We start from the raw sequence: 17,311 nt of genomic DNA on the forward strand, positions 1-17,311 counted from the left end.
TTGTCGGATGACCCAACAAAGCCTTGCTGATGTCAGGGTCACTTAGGAGCCAGCTGTCTTGTCTTTCCACAAACCACCTGTCCCTGTGGTCCTGTCAGACACCTCTCTGGCCAGGAAAGGGTGGGGAGCCATGTGAGATTCGCTGTCCAGAGGTGGGTTGTGAAAGAGTGAAGTGAAAGCTATAGCATTCCCACTGGGTTTCAGAACTTAGGGGGAAAAAGTTTCCAGCTATTGTTTCCCTCCAAGAACTCAGTAAGTATTGTCATGGAACAACTTTATTATCCTTCAGATGGCCAAATTTAATGTTAAAAGAGAAAACATATGGACAGTGTTGCAAAAACATTTTCAAGGGTTTTTGTTTTGTGTGTGTGTGTGTGTGTGTGTGTGTGTGTGTGTGTGTGTCTGTCTGTTCATTTAGTTCTTGGTTAAGTCTTGATGAGATTGTATCATTTTCCCCATAATCTTGGAATACGATGTTCAGATCATCCCCCAGAGTCTACACGATCTCTAAAAGCTGTTCATGTCAGCAACCCCAGCTGTCTTTATGGAAAAAAGGGCTTTTTTTTTTTTTTTTCTGAGTAACTCCCTCAGTGGTAGGAGTGGGTTGTGTCCCCATCCCCGTGTTGTTTAGGAAATGGTCCTTCTCAGGGGCCGTTTGCTCAGGTTGGCCAGGGATCAATTAAGAGACATGGATTAAGGGCTGTGGCGCGATGAGGGGATTGTGGTCCGATCTGTTAAAATTATAAGGCTGCAAAGCCACCGTCTACGCCTGCATGAGAAACGGTGATCGTCAGGGAGACCTAGCAGAAGACCGTGGGTTTGGGGGTGAGACCTATCTGGGTTTCAGTCCTGGCTCTGCTAGGTGCTGGCCTCGTGTCCCGAGGACACTGAGCATTGTGTGGGTGCAGGGGGATCTCAGTCCATTTTGTTACGATCTGTCGTCCTCGGCACCCCCCTGAGCTGTCTGTAGGAAACCCACGTAGACGTGATCTCGCAAAAAGAAATGGTCACAGCCGTGAGTTCTGTAAGGAAAAATGGTCCAGGTATAGATGACCCAGAGAAAAGGGGAAGAAGGAATATAAGAAATAGGGGGGCATGTTTAACTCCTTTGGCTGGATGAGGTTTGCTATTTTCCCCATTGTCTGAACACAGAAGCTCAGATCTTTCTAAAAACTGTGACTTTATTTTCAGTGTTACCGACTAAGTTTGGGAAAAGGAGAGATGAATGAAGATGGTGGGGCCAGCGTGGAAAGCCATCTTAAGCCACGTTGCCCCAGTCGTGCAGAAATTGTCCCCACATTGTGACACGGGCTCATTTACTTCCTAGGTCAGGTCACAGCCCCGTGAGGGCATTACTCTGGATGAAGCACACAGTTCACACGGGGTGGGGGCATTCCGGTGATCGTACGTGGCTTAGGGGCTGCCATTGGAGTGTGAAAATTGTGTTCTTAGCCAGGGGAGGGCATCACACACACCAGGGATACTTTTCCAAAATGCCCACCCTGGATTCTGTGCTGGAATCCGGTGTCTCCCTGGTTAAGAGCCCTTTGCTGGAGGATGTAGGGGAGGGAAAATAATTTTCCTTCCCCCCTCCTAAGTGCTCTCTGGGGCCCCTATAACAAAAAGGCAGACTAGCAAGAAAAAAGCAAATCAGTTTATTAACATGTGTCCATGGGAAAATGGTTGTCGGGAAGTCCGCAGGGAAATCTGACTCTGGACGGTGGCTTAGAATCCCACCTTGTACAGATCTTCACCAAGAACGATGACTCTGTGAAGAAATGACAGGACAAAAGAAAGCAATTTCAGGCTTCCAAGGTCGGCAAAGCAGGAAGGTAGATACATGAGGGGAAACCAGTCGCAGATAGAGATAAAGGCCGACGTCTGTTATGTCCGTTCCCCTGGTGCTGTCTCCAGGCTGATCGGTCTACACTTATCTCTGGTGATTAAGTTCTGTCCTTCCTGGTGGAGAGGGGAGGAGGGACATCTTTGTAAATATATGTCCTGCTTTTGGGCAAGTAGGGAGAAGGCAGAGAGCTTTGCTTCTCTCTGCTTTTTTCTCAGTGGCTTTCAGCTCAAAATAATTCTAATGCAAAGTAGCATCTTTGGGGGTGGCCTATGCTGCTACTTTTCAGGGACAGTTCTGTCTAGGGGACACCATGTCCCTTTGACTGTGCATCTTGACCCTCTGCTCTTTAGGGGGTACTGGCCAAACTCTTCAAGGTGGAGACTCACCTGTCTGAAGGGCAGGTGCCCAGAACAAGTATTCTCTTTTACAGAACAAGTACAATTAGAAGCTGCCCTCCCAAATACCTGCCCTTGCCCACTCCCATTCTTGGGATAGATGCCCTGTAGGAACGGTAAAACTCGGTAGAACTGCTGGGCGAGGAGTGTGTAAATTGGCCCATTAGGTGACGGTTGTCTGTAGAATCAGAAGTTACAAAAATCCAGGTTTTCTGAATTGAAACGTTTGGATGCAAGGACTGCATCATTTTGATTCTTCTGTACAGCTGCCTTTGTCCTCATTATGCATTTCGTGTGTTGGGTCATGAGCCCCCGTTAAGGGGGGTGGATCATTCATATCAGACAATGCCATTTATGTGGGCCCCACAAAGAATAACACCCCCATTTTCCCTGTTCCCAGGGCTGTGTGTCTTTTGAGCAACTCTTACCTCTCTGGGCCTTTGGTCCACGTAGGACCTGATGTTTCTCCTCCCAGAGTACCAGAAAATCCTGATAACTTCGAGGCCCATCGCTCCTAAGTACGCAGAACCTTATGGAAGCATTTGGTGTTCTGGCTTCTGGTCCTATCTTTCCCACGGACAGATATCTAAATTGGCTGAAATGAGGGAAACCATTTTTACTTAAAATAATAGTTTTACTTAAAATCTGCTCCCTCCTTGGGCGGGATACTAGACGGAAGACCCAGGCTTTGTCGCAAGATGGGTGTATACGCAGCAAGTGAAAGACTGCGGTATTTTACGAAGACGGAGGCTTATCCATTTTTGCGTCAACATGGACTGCATGCAGGTGATTTTGATTGGATGGTCTTGTAGATGGTGAAGACTGTCGCTGGATTCCAGAGGCATCCTGTCCCGAATCCCCGTCGACACACATGTGCACGGAAGACCACAGTGTGTCAGACCCCAGCCAGCAGAGTTGGGGAGGGGTGGTCCTTAGAACGCCTGGACGGTCCCAGGTTTGTACGTTTGGGAGGTGTGGCTTACCCAGACGTCAGGGAGAATGTGTGTTGATATAATCACTGTGAAGACGCCCCTTGGCATTGTCTGAGCCCCAAGCCCTCCTTGGCTGTGGGCACTACTGGGAGCCCTGTGATTCCTCCCCAGGTCTGACTACGTCTCCCACGTAAATGCTTAGAAAAGGCTGTAAATGTAACGTTTCTCCTTCAATTCTTCTGCTTGTGTAATGTTTTCTTTCCCTCCTGTTAAAAAAAAAATGCACATTGTGAAAGTTAAAATGTAGACAAGCAGAAAGAGGAAAAATAAAGAGCAACCATAACCCTACTACCCACAGGTGGCCCTTTTAGCAGAAAGGGGAACCCTGTAAATCATCATTCTAGGAGACTTCTCGTTCTCAGCATTAGACTGTGAAGTTCCTTGTCATGTGCTACAGTATCCCCGTTAATCACGTGATGGCTGCCCAGGCTTTCATTGCCTGGATTTACCTGTTTGTTTGTTTGTTTGTTTTTTCTTAAACCTTTTTGGTAAATAGATTATTAACATTTTTACATTTTTGTAACGATGTGTCGGTAAGAGTCCCAGTACAGAAATCGTTGTGGGCATTTCGTATGATTTCCTTAACCCAGTTTCCTAAGAATTTCTGGGTCAAAGGATAGGCACAATTTTAAAGCTTTTAAGTATAGATTTCCAAGAGCTCCAGTGCAACAGTTATCCCAAGTTATAGTATCAATACATGAACACCAGCTTCCCGAACACACACAGGCATTCCGTATTGGCGTTACAAAAATTTCCCTGCCATTTTGATAAATGGAAAATGATATTTACAACATATTAATGCATATTAAAAAGTTTTTTAGTGCTTATTCATTTCTTGAGAGAGAGAAAGAGAGAGAGAGTGAGCGAGCTCAGGGGAGGGGCAGAGAGAGAGGAAGACACAGAATTGGAAGCAGGCTCCAGACTCTGAGCTGTCAGCACAGAGCCCAATGTGGGGCTCGAACGCATCAACTGTGAGATCATGACCTGAGCCAAAGTTGGACACTTGGCCGGCTGGGCCACCCAGGTGCCCCCTATTAATGCATATTTTTTGGTGGTGAAATTTTGCCATGCGATATACCTCTATTCTTTTGTGAATTACCTATATATTTTCTTTGGCCACTTTGGTCTTTTCTCTTTTGAATTTTTACTTATGTTAAAACATCCTCTTGTATTTTTAATGCTATTTATCATAACTTTTTAAACTCTGAATCTTGAAATGGTTTAAATTAACAGAAGAGTTTCAAAGGTAGTACAGAGAGTTCCTGTATATCCCATATACATAGCTTCTCCCTATGTTACCACCTCACGTGATCACAGCACCTTTCTCTAAGACAGAGTTTCTCAACCTGGGCACTGTTGGCACTGGGGCTGGGAGATTCCTGGTTGTGGGGCGTCCTGTACGTTACAGGATTTGAGCAGCTTCCCTGGCCTCCCCCTGTCTCCCTAGCTGTACCACCAAAAATGTCTCCGGATGTTGCCACGTGTTCCTGGGGGAGCAAAGTCACCCCCAGTGGAGAATCACTGACCTGAACTGTGAAATCGATATTGGTCCAGGGCTGGTAACTGAACTTCAGACTTTATTCTGATTTCACCAGTTTTTCCACTCATGCCCTTTTTCTGTTCCAGGATTCCATCCAGGATACCACATTGCCTGTGACCATCATGTCTGTTTATGGTAATTTTTGACATTCACTCGTTTTTATTATCTTCCTAAGCCCTTTCCCTTTGTGTCACCGACAGGCTTCGAAAGCCTCCTTTACCTTACACTCTTCTCCTGCTCCTTTCTTTAAGTCTGTAATCCCTGTGGATGCGTTTCCTCGGATGGTTGTAAGCTTGGGATCTATTTTCCCTAAATCGGTTGCCAATTGTCTATGGACTATTGATGACATAATCCATTCCTCTACTGGCTGGAAATGCCAATCCTATAATCGAATTTGTGTTTATACGAGGATTTCCCTGACTCCTGCAGTTTCCTTGTAGAAATTTCCATGCTGTTTGGATAGTATGTGATTCACAGAAGCTGCCCTCTTACCACCTAGGGATTTGAAAGATGGGGGATCTTTCAGATAGTCCGAAGTATAAAGTCCCGTTGGCATGTGAGGTATCTCATTATTGCAGGGGTCAGGTGTGGAGAGGCTCTGGCTGCCATCATACTTTTTCCAGTTTTCATTTTATATTTTAAGAAAGCCCTCTCAGTCTGATCCCACACTCCGTTGTTTGCTTTTAATCAGCTATATGGAGGTTTGACTTCCTTACCTTAAAGTGCACACGTTTAACGTATGTGCCTGCGTAACCCACACCACAGCGGGATATAGAATATTTCACCTCAGAAAAATATTTGGCTTCTTTCCAGTCTTCCCCTTGCCCCTGGGACCAGAAAACCTCCCATCTTCCTTCTGTCCCTGTTCTAGACTCTATATAATTGAAGCAGATTAGGCTTTCTCTGTGGAAGGTTTCTCCCACTTAGACTAATGCTTTTAAAATTCTTCCACATCACGACATCGATCTTGAATTTCTCTCCATGATGTTTTGTACGTTTCACAGAAAGATCTTTCCTGTATTTTGTTAAATGCATCCCTCCTTATTTCACAGGCTGAATTCTACTTTATATGGATGATCGTGACTTTTAAACATTTCATTTCCTTTTTTTTTTTTTTTTTGCTTACACATAGGCATATAATTGATCTCTGTATAGTGACCTCGAATCCTGCAATGTTGTTAGAAGCACTTAATAATTAGAAGTGCTTTTCGTAGATTCCCTAGGATCTTCTGTGTACACAATAGTATTATGTAGGATTAAAATTTTACTTTTGTCCCCATCTTGATGCCTTTCCCTTTTTTTTTTTTTTGCCTTATTGCATGAGATAAGACTTAACATTAAAATGTGGCATAGCAGTAATGAGGGTGAGTATCCTTGACTTATATCATTCCCTTGTTAGCTGTAGGGTTTTAAAAATGTAGATGGATAGGAAGGTAGGTAGGTAGGTAGTTTCTGTCTACCAGGTTGAGAAAGATTCATTCTATTCATATTTTTCCCTTTTTTTTTATTCTGCTAAAACATATATAACATAAAATTTACTGCCTTTACCATTTTTGTGTGTTCAATTCTGTGGCATTAAGAACATTCACATTGTTTTGCACCCATCACTACTGTGTATCCACAAAGATTTCCTCATCTTGCAAAACTGAAACTCTGCCCGGTAAAACACTAATTCTCCATTCCCTCTCCCCCAGTCTCTGGAAACTAGCATCCTACTTTCTGTAGGAATTCGACCGCTCTGGGCACCTCGTGTAAGTGGAATTGTACGGTATTTGTTCTTTTGTGGCTGGCTTCTATCCCGTAGTATAATGTCTTCAAGGTTCACCTATATTGCAGCCTGAGTCAGAACTTCCTTCCTTGTTCATGCCGAATAATAGTCCATTGTATGGATGGACCAGTTTGGGTACCGATTCATCTTGTCGATGGACACCACCTTTTGACTATTGTTAATTATGCTGCTGTGAACATGGGTGTACAAACCATCCTTCGAGTCTCTTGCCTCTAATTCTTTGGGGTGTCTACCGAGAACCAGAATTGCTGGTTTCTAAGAAACCACCGTACCATTTTCCACAGCAGCCGTACTGTTTGGCATTTCTACTAGCAAAGCACAAGGCCTCTACTTTGTCTGTATCCTTGTCCATATTTGTCATTTCCTGATTTTTGGTAATAGCCATCCTGGTGGGTATGCAGCGGTATCTCATTATAGTTTTGATGTGCATCTTCTTAATGTTTCCCTAGTGATGTGGAGCATCTTTTCATACACCTATTGGCCATCTGTATGTCTTCTCTGGAGAAATGTCTCTTCCTTTGCCCATTTTTTATGGGTTGTTTCATCATTGCCATTCCTAAGTTGATACAATTTTTTATTATTGTTCAATACTGACATACTTTGTATGTACCTATTGGGATAATAATAGGGTTTTTCTCCTTTATTTTGTAATATGGGGAATTACATTAATATTCATGATCAATTAACTATTTCCAGGTTAAACTCTACTTAGTCATGATGCATTATGCGTTTATTTTACTTTTTTTAATGTTGATTTATTTTTTAGAGAGAGAGCTAGAGTGTGAGCGGGGGAGGGACAGAGAAAGGGGGAGACACAGAATCCGAAGCAGGCTCCAGCCTCCGAGCTGGCCGCACAGAGCCTGCTGCGGGGCTCGAACTCACGAACCGTGAGATCATGACCTGAGCCGAAGTCAGATGCTCAACCAACTGAGCCACCCAGATACCCCTATACTTTTAAACATAAATATATATTTACGATGTTTATCATAAATATATATCATAAATATATTGCTAGATTCTATCTGCTAATGTTTTTAGGATTTTTTTTTTCATTTATGTTCTTAAGGAACAGTGATATGTCCTTTTCTTTTTTGAAATGGTTTGGTTGTGGGGGGTGCCTCAGTGGCTCAGTTGGTTAAATGTCCAAGTCCGCTGTCAGCACAGAGCCCGCTTGGGATTCTCTCTTTCTCCCTCTCTGCCCCTCCCCCCCCCAATAAATAAATCAACTTTTTTTTTTTTTAATGTTTATTTATTATTGAGAGACAGACAGAGAGAGCATGAGCATGAGCATGAGCATGGGAAGGGCGGAGACAGGAGAAGACACAGAATCCGAAGCAGACTCCAGGCTCTGTCAGCACAGAGCCTGACATGGGGCTCGAACTCACAAACTGTGAGATCGTGACCTGAGCTGAAGTTGGACACTTAACTGACTGAGCCACCCAGGCACCCCAATAAATAAACTTTTAAAAAAAAGAAATGTTTTGCTTTTGGTATCAGGAAAATACTAGCTTTGTACAAAGAACTGGAAACTATTCTCTTTATTTCTGGAAGAGACTTGGAGGGCTGATACTATTTCTTCGTTTAAATGTTTGGTAGAAATCACCAGTGAAGTCATCTTGGCCTGAAGTTTTCTTTGTGGGACAGCTTTAATTACAAATTCAATTTCTTTAATCATTATATGACTAGTCAGTGTTTCTACTACTTCTGGAGTCTATTTGGTAATTTGTATCCTTGAAGAAGTTTGCAATTTCATCAAAGTTGTTGAAATCATTGCCATAAAGTTCATAATATTTTGTTACTGCCTTAGGATCTGTAATGATGTTTCCTTACTTATTTCTGATATTCGTAATTTGTGTCTTGCTTTTCCTTATCGATCTAGCTCTAGAGGTTTATCCATTTTATTGTCATTTTTCCGAGGATCTAGGTTTTGTTCCATTGATATTTTTTTTATTGTTTGTGAATTTTCTGTTACACTGATTTCTGCTTTTAGCTTTATTATTTCCATGTGTCTTTTTACTCTGTCCCGAATTTGCTCCTTCTCCTTTTTCATTTTTTAGCCTAAGGGGGAGGCTTAGATCAAATTCTCATATCAAATATTTTCATATAATTATTTCAAGATATGAATTGCCTTCTAATCCTGATACACATTTTTTACTGTACTTCAGTTCAAAATATTTTCTGCATACCAATATCACTTTGTTTCATGTATCTTCATGATATTCAATATCTGATAGGGCAAGAGTACAATCCCTACTCCTTTTTTTTTTTTTTTTTTTGGCAAAATGTTATTAGCTATTCTTACTTATTTTAACTAGAAAATTTGGACCATTTACACTTATTTTTTAAATATTTATTTTGAAAGAGAGAGAGAGCAAGTGCACATGTGAGCAGGGGAAGGGCAGAGAGAGAGAGAGAGGGAGAGAGAGAGAGAATCCCAAGCAGGCTCCGCACTGTCAGCACAGAGCCTGAGGCGGGGCTTAAACCCAAGAACCGTGAGATCATGACCTGAGCCAAAACAAGAGTTCGATGCTTAACCAACTGAGCCACCCAGGCGCTCCATTTACACTTATGTTGATTACTGGTGTCTGTGCATTTATTTCTGTCATGTTGTTTAGGCTTTCTCTTTATCCTGCCCTTTCTTCTTATCTCTTTCATAGCCTTGCAATGAATTAATTTCTTCCTATCCTATTTTTTTCTCTGCTGTTTGGAAGTTGTACTTTTTATTTTTATTCTTTCTTTGACCTGCTGGAAATTGTAACGTGAACTTAATAGAGCTGAAAGTTAATGTTTTTAATCCTCTCTGAAACAATTTAGAATCTTACCTCCCATCACCCTCTCAGATGGGTTATTATGTCTTAGTTCTATTATATGTTATAGTTCTGTCTTCTTTTGTGACTCCTGCAATCAAATGTTACTTTTAAACAGTCAGTGTTTAATTTATCTCCTGTTTACCGCTTCCTGGGCTCCCCTATCCTTTATGTATGTCAGGTCTTTGCTGCTGATACCAATTTCCGTCTTCCTAAAATATGTATTTAGATGTCCTTTTTGGGGGCACATCAAACTGGAGGGACTTGTGGCGGTAAACTGCAAATCTGTTTGTGGGCAGGGAAGGTGGGAATTCTAAAAACATCTTTATTTTGTTATATTCTTGAAAGAAGACTTTGCAAGGTACAGGCTTCTATGTTTATGATTACTTTCTCTCTGCCCTTTGAATATGTTATCCCAGTGCTTTGGGCTTCCAGTTGGAGAAGGCAGCTAGAAGTCGGATGGCTGACCTCTGTGTCCTTTTTTTGAGCTGTTTTTTAAGATCTTCTGTTTGTCTTTGGGATTATGCTTTATCATGATGTTATTAGATGTGGATTTCCGTTTTGTTATTTTCATGATCTGTTGTGCTTCATGAATCTGACGATTCTTTTTATTTGTTCTATTTATTCGTTCAGCCATTTCTTTATTTCTTGTCTTTCATTTCCCCTATTAACATCTTTCTGTTCTGATCAAATGGATTTTATATTGTCTCATCCCATCCTCTTTCCACCCAGCCTGCTTTTCACCATTGCCGTTTATCTGACTCTGTGATGCAGTCATTAAACTTTTTTTAGGCTTGTATTCCACTTTACTTCTTCTGTTTTTAGCGCTATCTAAATTCGTCTGAGGCTTAAATTTCAATTAATGCGTTTTTCATTGTGGGGAGTGCTTCTTAGTGTTTTTTTGTTTGTTTTTTGTTTTTTGTTTTTTGTTTTTTGTTTTTTTCAACGTTTATTTATTTTTGGGACAGAGAGAGACAGAGCATGAACGGGGGAGGGGCAGAGAGAGAGGGAGACACAGAATCGGAAACAGGCTCCAGGCTCCGAGCCATCAGCCCAGAGCCTGACGCGGGGCTCGAACTCACAGACCGCGAGATCGTGACCTGGCTGAAGTCGGACGCTTAACCGACTGTGCCACCCAGGCGCCCCTGTTTGTTTGTTTTTAATCGCTCTGGTCAGTTTTATAGTCTCTTATGTATTCCCTGCTGATAATTTTCACTAATTCTTTTATTCCCTCAGACATTTCAGTTTCTTTTTTATATTCTGTGTCTGATATTTCTAATATCTGAGGTATATGTGAGTCAGATTCTAGCCTGGCTTATCCGCTGACTTCCGCTAATGGTGGTGGTTTCTTGCATGTGTTGTGATTTTTGGTTCATACACGGGTACTATGGTAACCATAGTTACCACATATGGTTCCTATGGGGTTACTCTGATTCTGAGCACATGTGCATTGGGGACATTCCAAGTCCGGAGTTGGACAGAAGTGCCTCCAGAGATATTCCTGCTTCTATCACATGGGCTCACATTATGCTAAGATTCTAACTTGGGGCTCTTTGCACCGAGCAGGCTGGGTGGATTTCAGCCCGAGAGGGGATCACGCAGGGGTTTCCAGCCTGACTTCCCACATTCTCAGCTGCCAGGGTCTGTCTGCTACCTCTGTTTGTCCTGAAATCCAAAGCTCTAGATGACCAGAGACCAGCAGTTGGCCTTATGGAAGGTGGATTGGTCTCCAGTTTTGTTTTGTTTTTTGTTTGTTTTTTGTCTCCGAAGGGTTTTCTTACTCCACCTGCAAGCTGACCCATATATATAGAATATGTGTTTATGTTTATTTCCAAGGTGTATGTTGCTTTAGAGAGAGAGTGTGTGTGCATGCAAGTGTGGGGGAGGGGCAGAAGGAAAGGGGGAGAGAGGGAGAGGGAGAGAGAGAGAGAAAGAGAGAGAGAGAAAAAATCTTAAGCAGGCTCCATGATCAGTGTGGAGCCCAACACAGGGCTTGATCCCATGACCCTGGCTGGGATCATGACCTGAATTGAGCCAAAATCAACTGAGTGAGCCACTCAGACACCCCTATTTCTGAGGTTTTTAGTCGCTTTTTAGCATAAGGGTGTTTTGGGTATCTAGTTCGCCATGTCGTGGAAATAAAGGACCGTCTTCATTTTTTTTTTTCAGAATTTTCTTAAGTTGGGCATCCATAAAAAAAACATGTTGGGATTTTGGGGTATTTTTAAAAATTAAATTTATAGACTAATTTAACGGTCATCATTACAATACTAACTTTTAACGCATGTATATCGTGGGCCTCTTCATTTACACAAGTAGACTTCCGTCGTGTTTGAGTTTTTTTATGACCTTATTAGGCTTTTTCTAATGTTACAGTTTTTCTCAAGCTATGAATCACAGTGACTTGTTTTCCATGTTATTAAAAATTCTCTGGGAACATATTAGTCTAATATTCAGGTCATATAGTGACATAAATTTTTTAACCGTATTTGTAATGTTGGGCATTTCACAGATTCTTAATTTTTCACCTCTATAAATAATACTTAATACCTACTGTTCATCTGTGTGTGTGCCTCTTTGGCCACACTTCTGCTTGTGTTCTTTAACTATATTCCTGGGAGGATTGTTGGAAAAAATAGTTGAACATTTTTAAGACTTTTGAGTCCGTATTACCAATTACTTCACAAAAATGTTGCATTGTGCTGCTGTTAGCATTGTGGGAGACCCAGGCTCCTTATATTCTCTCTAGAGTTGAGTGCATGTATTTTTATGCTTTGCTAATTTTTGTAAATGTTTTTCTTTATTTTTGAAGGAGAGAGACACAGAGCATGAGCCAGGGAGGAGCAGAGAGAGAGGGAGACATAGAATTTGAAGCAGGCTCCAGGCTCCAAGCCGTCAGCACAGAGCCCGATGCGGGGCTCGAACTCACGAGCCGTGAGATCATGACTTGAGCTGAAGTCGGATGCTCAACCGACTGAGCCACCCAGGCGCCCCTATGCTTTGCTAATTTGATAGGTGAAAGATAGTATCTTAATCATGTCTAATTTCAAATTGTTTAATTTCAAGTTAGGTAGAATTATTTATTGGCCATGTATATTTCCTGCTTTGGAAACTGACTTGTATTCTGTCTCCGCGTCAGCTCCTTGAGCATTAGAGTTTCCTAGGAGTCTTTCATTTCTTTTTTTTTTCTTTTGTTGAGAGAGAGAGAGAGAGAGAGAGAGAGAGGAGTGCAAGCAGAGGAGGGGCAGAGAGAAGGAGGGGGAGCGAGAAAGAGAGGGAGAGAGAGAGAGGAGTGCAAGCAGAGGAGGGGCAGAGAGAAGGAGGGGGAGCGAGAAAGAGAGGGAGAGAGAGCGAGCAAGCAGAGGAGGGGCAGAGAGAAAGAGGGAGAGAGAGAGAGATAGAGAGAGAGGAGTGCAAGGAGAGGAGGGGCAGAGAGAAAGAAAGAGAGAGAGAGAGAGAAAGCAAGCAGAGGAGGGGCAGAGAGAAAGAGGGGGAGAGAGAATCCCAAGCAGGCTCCAGGCTCAGCACAGAACCCCACCCGGGGCTCCATCCCAGGACCGTGGGACCAAGAGTCAGACGCTCAACTGACTGAGCCACCCGGGCTTCCCCTTAGGAGCCTTTAATGTACAAAGTCTTTTACGTCACGCAGACCACGATGACTAGCCTGTACCCTTTGGGCCAGCGTATTGTGACCCCTCGGTCATTTTGAACTTCTAACGGTCCCGTTATTGTACTCTGACTTCTTTGTCTTTAGAGAATTGAAATGGCTGTAACGGTACAAATAATGATGGGTTTTCAGACAACCGGCACGTGCACGAAGAGACCGGAAATAGCACATTTTAAAGTTTTGCTGAGAACGGAGTACAGGTGAATGACTGTGCTCGGTGCTGTCAGTGACACGGCGGGGAGAGAGAGAACTTTCTCTGCTTCAAGATACTCACGGGCTAGTGGGAAAGAGAGACGTACAAAAAATGCAAGACGAGTCAAAGTCTGTGCTGAGCCTGCGGAGTAAGGGGGATTGGCTTCCGGCGAGAGGACTAGCAGAGTTTCGGGGGGAACCTGGCATTGGTGGGGTGGGGAAGGACCTCCCAGAGGCTGGAAAGCGGCACACAGCAGACACAGAAATTCAGGCCTTGCATAATGACAAATAGAACATGTACTCGGATCCCTGGGGGCCTGATGGGTTGCAAGCAGGCTATGGGAATGGAAAAGAAGTCCAGGCCCCAGCACGGAGGGCAGTCAACGGCAGAAATCGCAGGCCTCACTCCCGGGGCACCGCCAGGCTCTCCAAGGCCACAAGGAGTGACATGGCAAATATCTGCATCCAGTTGGCATGGAAGCCGTGGTTATGGGGCTGATGTAAAGCCTTATTCTGAAGATAGCCTGTTTCCTGAGGATTTTCTTATAAAGATACGTCCGATGATCTCAACTCACAAACTGAAAGCACGCGTGTATTTTCAGACAACTTTGACCAAAATATCACTTAAGATCATCGCAGACTCAGCTCGGTGCTTGCAAATGAGCCTTCTGCTTTCCTCCTGAGCCTTGATCAAGTCAACACACAGACACAGAGACCCGGATTAGTAGAGAAAGGATTGGAAGGGGGTTTTTAACATGATGTAATTGGATGTGAATTGTTAATTACATCACGAAACTCAAAGCACAAAAAGCCGAGTCGCTGCAGCTGAGTTGAATTAGTTCTTCAACCCAAAGAAATTAGACTACAAGTCAAAAGACTAGCAAAGACCAGAATGCTAAGCGTACCACAGCCTATTTCGCTTGGGCCCCACCTGCGAGGCATGAAATGCTCTTACTTTAATATGGGGCAACTCCCAGCTGTCCCCACCTTGTTCGAAACCCACCCGCCACGTGCCTATCAGCATGGTGGTGAACAGTCCTGCCTTTTTAAAAAAGAGTTACCTAGTAACGGCTTCACTGGGATATAATCCACATACCGTAACTGTCTTGTCCTGTGTCATTTCAGCTAGCACAATCTTCCAGACGGTAACTTTAAAATGCAGTGAGTTTCTGAAGGTTGCGTGTTGCTACAGGTTATTCGGCAAGAGTGCCTAATGTAACAGGTGCAGAAGCTTAAAATTAAGGGGTCGCCCAAACCAAAGTTGGTCCTTAACTCCTGTTCCAGAAGAGAAACTTCCCCTTAAAATTGGAACTCCTTTTCCTGCAAGGAGATGCCCTCCCCCCTGCTAGTCTCAGACAAAGTCTCACCATCTTGTTCTCCCTGGGGACACACCAGGCTTTGCTGTCTGGTCTACGTGGCCTGTCAAGCCCATCTGCTGCTTCCTTCCTGAAAATGACCCTCACGTGGCTAAACTGGCGGTCATGTCAGAAATGGGAAATGTGTCATTTCACATCCTGGGGAAAGCCGTAGCGACAACTCCTCGCTATTTAGGAAGTACATGATTGCAGTCAGAGTGTAATTGAGCTCTTTGCTTCTCTGTCTCCACTCTTCTCCCCACCTGGCTTTGGTCTAATTCTCTATCATCTGTGCTTCCGCTAGGATCGTGTGCAGAGAGAGACTGTGAGGTTGGATTCGGTCAAGTTTGCCGCTGAGTTTATCTTTTAAATTGTGGAGTAGAGAGGGGCAGGAATTGTTGGCCATGATGACGTGGTGACAGTGAGATCTGGACATTCGCATGTTTGCTAATGTCCAGGTCCTATTGGCCTGGGAGGCACACCCACCACGTTCTCCGTTCTTCGCTTTCAACCCTGCGGATTTGCAGTACCTGCCAATAGGGTGGTCCAGTGAAACAAGGCTTCCAGCACCCTCCTGAGTAGAGCGAATGATTCTAGAAAAAAGAAAAAAGGTTGTAAGTGTGCAGAAATGGCTCTATCATTCACATATTCAGCTTAGTCTCAAAACAATTTTTCCTTTCCTTGAGGTCACTGAAATTGAGAGGACCCAGGGTCCTCTAGCGTTACATGTTTTCGTTGCCATGAGAGTGTGGATGGAATGAACTGTCCTCAGGTTGAAGGCATTTATCCTTTTGTCACAAATACCCCAACTTGGCCACGCTGTGGGGCCAGTAGCTATGTCTCTCTTCATGTTCTGTCATTCATAATAGGAATCCAGACCACGGTGGGTACCTACGAGATACTATCAAGTTACTGAATTAATGTCCCCCCCTAAGAAACTGTCAAAATTCCCCTGATGATACTTTTGGGTGAAGATTCTGTATCTCTTCCATCATCTTCTATTATCTGGTAGGCAAGTGAGTCTTCAGGATTTTACTGGGCTCCTCGTGGACATGAGCCATCACTTACATGATGTGAGTCACTTGATGAAGGTTTATTGAGGGTGCCAGGTACCATGTAGGTATGTTCAGCATTGCAGTAAGCGATGCAACACCCCTGCCTTCATGGAGCTCACCCTACTGAGTGGTTAGGGATGCACGACAAATAGATAGTTCAACGTGAGAAAGTTCAAAGGGCACTAAGAGCTTTTGCAGAGCGCTGGAATCAGGTGATGTGATGGGGTTGGCTGCTTTTTGGCTCCTTCAGGTGGGGTGGTCACGGAAGGCATCTCTGAGTCAGTGACATTTCAGCCAAGATCTGCATAAGAAGGAGCCTACTTTGTGAAGGTGGAGAAGATGAGCACTTGAGACAGAAGGAACAGCTGGTGAAAAGCCCCTGATGTGATAAAGAATGGAGCTGGTGAGGGACAAGACCAAGGCCAGTGGGGGAGCTGGTGAGGGACAAGGCCAAGGCCAGTGGGGGAGCTGGTGAGGGACAAGACCAAGGCCAGTGGGGGTGCCGAGGGTGTGGGAGAGGGCCATATGGGCTCAAGGAGGCAGGCCAAAGACATATTATGTTGGGAGGAAGTTTGTGGTTTATTTTAGATGGGAGGAAAGCCATTGGAGAGATTTAGGTGGAGGATCGCCATGATGTGACTTACATTTTCCCAGAATCTTAGGTGAAAGGAAGGTCGTAGAGCAGGAGTCAACGAGTGAGTGGCACCAGCACAGGTGGAGTAGAATGGATGGTTCGAGGTGTTTTAGGTAAAGTTAAGAGGACTCGCTCATGGACTCCTTGTGGAGGAAGAAAGAAGGAAGGGAGAAAGGGAGGGAGGGAGGAAGGAGGAAAGAAGGAAATGCCTAGATTTGGGAGTAAATAACTCACTGACTTAAGTGGCAGGATGGCTGGCTCAGGTCCCACTTGATTCTTTTCAAATACATGAGACAGTGAGCAAACTGCTGTCCGTTCACCACCCCTTGGGGAAAACCTTCATTGCCAGGCAGACATTGGGGTTTCCAAGCACTGGACCAAATCGTGCGTGGAGGTGCGGCCATGTTTAAAGATGCCTGCAAACAAGTGATGGGAAAGCAAAACAAACAGAAGGGGTCCTAGATGGAAAATTAGAAATGTTCATGCCAACAGAAGCCTGAGCAAATGTAGCCAATTTTAGATACTCCTACCCTTAGTGAGACCAGGCAGACCGGAAGTTCATTTTCAGTGTTGCTGTTTTGTGAGCATTACCATCTTTTTTTCTTAAACCTGTAACTTTAAAAGGATATTTGTGTTTTTAAGTGTGATTTTATTATATCCAAGAGGTATTTTTTTCACCCTTAACCGTAAGTAATTACAAGTGAATAATGAAACTCATTAGGAAAGCAAAATTCCCTTTTTAATAATTTTCTTTACGGCAAACTTACTTTGAACCATAGTACAGGACCATTCCGTAGTCTACTAGCTAAGAAGGGCCTTTCAGGGCATCCAGGATGAGATGGGATGTAGTCTTCAAGGGATAAAAAGGGCATTCGTTACACTGTGCTCATCTAATAAATTGAGCAGGATTTCAGATTATTTCACATCTAAACCTATTTGATGACAACCTCTTCGCTATTGTAATCAAGAAAGAACTGAATCTCTTGGACAGTGAATCTCTCTGGTTCCTTTTTGTTTGTGTTTTTGTAAGCCCAAATAG

The 17,311-nt window shown here is 43.6% G+C and overlaps 1 protein-coding gene across 1 annotated transcript in view; it reads left to right on the forward strand.

The window, feature by feature from the left end:
* CD2H10orf90 (chromosome D2 C10orf90 homolog) overlaps positions 1-17,311 on the forward strand; it is a 77,537-nt gene that overhangs the window by 21,331 nt on the left and 38,895 nt on the right. The gene's annotated exons all lie outside the window — the stretch shown is intronic.

The sequence above is a fragment of the Lynx canadensis genome, chromosome D2 (assembly GCF_007474595.2).
Source record: "Lynx canadensis isolate LIC74 chromosome D2, mLynCan4.pri.v2, whole genome shotgun sequence".
NCBI lineage: Eukaryota > Metazoa > Chordata > Mammalia > Carnivora > Felidae > Lynx > Lynx canadensis.